The sequence below is a fragment of the Scylla paramamosain genome, chromosome 13, assembly GCF_035594125.1.
Source record: "Scylla paramamosain isolate STU-SP2022 chromosome 13, ASM3559412v1, whole genome shotgun sequence".
Lineage (NCBI taxonomy): Eukaryota > Metazoa > Arthropoda > Malacostraca > Decapoda > Portunidae > Scylla > Scylla paramamosain.
The window spans coordinates 19,997,085-19,999,584 of record NC_087163.1 but is presented as its reverse complement, the minus strand read 5'-3'; the positions used below and the strand labels follow the sequence as shown (position 1 = coordinate 19,999,584).

Genomic DNA, 2,500 nt, shown 5'->3' with positions numbered 1-2,500 from the left:
CACCCACTTCCCGCTCCGACACAGGTGGGTGGAGGCGCAACGGTGCCACGTCTTCTACTACTACTACTACTACTACTACTACTACTACTACTACTACTACTACTACTATTACCACCACCACTATATTCTTATCCTTCCATCATTATCAGCTGCTACAAAAATATCAATTACAATAATATTCACCAACTTTATGCTCCTTCAACTAATATTTAAGTTCGTTTTTTTTTCTTTTTTTTTTCAGTTTCCTCTTCTGAGCGTCTGTGTTTACGTGTACTATGAGTTGAAAGGTGGAGAGAGGTTGTGAGTGGAGGAGGTGGTGGTGGCAAAGTGGCAACGTTGAGAGAAGGAAGGTTCTCACGGCTGTGGCGATCAAGGGAGAGGAAGGGAGAGTGGGAGAGAGGGAGAGGGAGAGTAGGAGGAAGGGTGGGATAGAGACGAGGACAGAGCATGAAGAAAAAAATAGAAATAGAATATGAATAAGCTTGAATAACGGGGGGAAATACAAAGGAAAACAAGGAGGAAGAAGAGGAAGAGGGTGAAGAGGAAAAAGGAGTAACAGGAACAGGAGGTGAATGAACAGGTGAAATACATAAACGGTACGTGCACCTGCCGGGCCATAATCACTAACGGTACACTTTTCGCCCAAAATACTCAGTCGCTTCGGCTCTCCAGGTGAACAGCTCGCCTGTTAAATCACCATAAAGAACACACACACACACACACACACACACACACACACACACACACACACACACCTGAACTTGCCTGTGTGTGTGTGTGTGTGTGTGTGTGTGTGTGTGTGTGTGTGTGTGTGTGTGTGTGTGTGTGTGTGTGTGTGTGTGTGTGTGTGTGTGTGTGTGTGTGTGTGTGTGTGTGTGTGTGTGTGTGTGTGTGTGTAAGATATAGAAAGGGAAAAGCTCTGTCAGGGAGTCGCTTCTTGAATTATTATCATTATTTTCTTTTTTTTTTTAAGAAGAGGACGAACACCATCATCATCATCAACAACAACAACAACAACAACAACAACAACAACAAGACATGAATAACATGAACAAGAAGAAAAAGAACAAGAACATGAACAACAACAACAAGAAACATGAACATGAACAACAACAGCAACAACAACAACAACAACGACGACGACGACGACGACAAAAACAACAACGACGACAACACCAACAACATCAACAAAGAACAACAACAAAGAACAACAACAATTAGGAAAAGAAAAAGTAAATAAAAAGTAAGAGGAACAGTAACATTTCCCATGTAACCACTATCACCACCACCACCACCACTACTACCTCCACCGTAAACCACCATCACCACCACCACCATCACCACCACCACCACCACCACCACTACAACCCCAGCAAATTATTACCTCACTCTGCTATTTTGTTTACCAGGAGATTATTTTCTTCCTCTGGTTGCAACAGTTCTACAATGGCTGTCTGTCTGTCTGTCTGTCTGTCTGTCTGTCTGCCTTTCTGTTTGTTTGTTTGTGTATTCTGGCTATTTTCTTTTCGTCTGTGTTTGTTTTCTTGTCTTTCTGTTTGTCTATTTGTCTGTTTATGTGTCTGTGTTTCTGTTTCCTCATTTGATTATTTGTCGTTCTTTCTCTGTCTGTTTCCTTGTCTTTCTGTCTGTCTATCAGTCTGTTTGTCTGTCTGTGTGATTAGTTAGAAATGTATTCATCCGTCTATTTGTCTATCTGCCTATTTGTGTGTTTCTGACAGACTGAGTGACTGGCGATGTGTTTAAATCTATCTGCATGTATGTGTGTGTGTGTGTGTGTGTGTGTGTGTGTGTGTGTGTGTGTGTGTGTGTGTGTGTGTGTGTGTGTGTGTGTGTGTGTGTGTGTGTGTGTGTGTGTGTGTGTGTCCTTAGTATACAGTTCATCAACTTTTATGTACGTATAGAGGTTGTTTATGCACGAATGTACGTAATTAACCTTAAATATAACATATATGTATGCATGTATGTGTGTATGTATGCATGTACCTTGGAGCCTTCATCTCGGCACGGCTACCTGTCGCTTAAGTGTGTGTGTGTGTGTGTGTGTGTGTGTGTGTGTGTGTGTGTGTGTGTGTGTGTGTGTGTGTGTGTGTGTGTGTGTGTGTGTGTGTGTGTGTGTGTGTGTGTGTGTGTGTGTGTGTGTGTGTGGGTACCTGGGCTATCTGTCTATCGCCTCACCTGTCTATCTACCTGTCGAATAGATCAAGCGAGCTAGGTCGGGTGCATCGCTTCCAAGGTCTGCCCCAGACTCTCCAAGACTTGCACTTTCATTTTTGCCACACACACGCACATACACACACACACACACACACACACACACACACACACACACACACACACACACACACACACACACACACACAGAGAGAGAGAGAGAGAGAGAGAGAGAGAGAGAGAGAGAGAGAGAGAGAGAGAGAGAGAGAGAGAGAGAGAGAGAGAGAGAGAGAGAGAGAGAGAGAGAGAGAGAGAGAGAGAGAGATAA

The 2,500-nt window shown here is 43.5% G+C and overlaps 1 protein-coding gene across 2 annotated transcripts in view; it reads right to left on the bottom strand.

The window, feature by feature from the left end:
* Positions 1–2,500, bottom strand: part of LOC135106471 (nuclear hormone receptor FTZ-F1 beta-like) — a 186,785-nt gene that overhangs the window by 174,843 nt on the left and 9,442 nt on the right. The gene's annotated exons all lie outside the window — the stretch shown is intronic.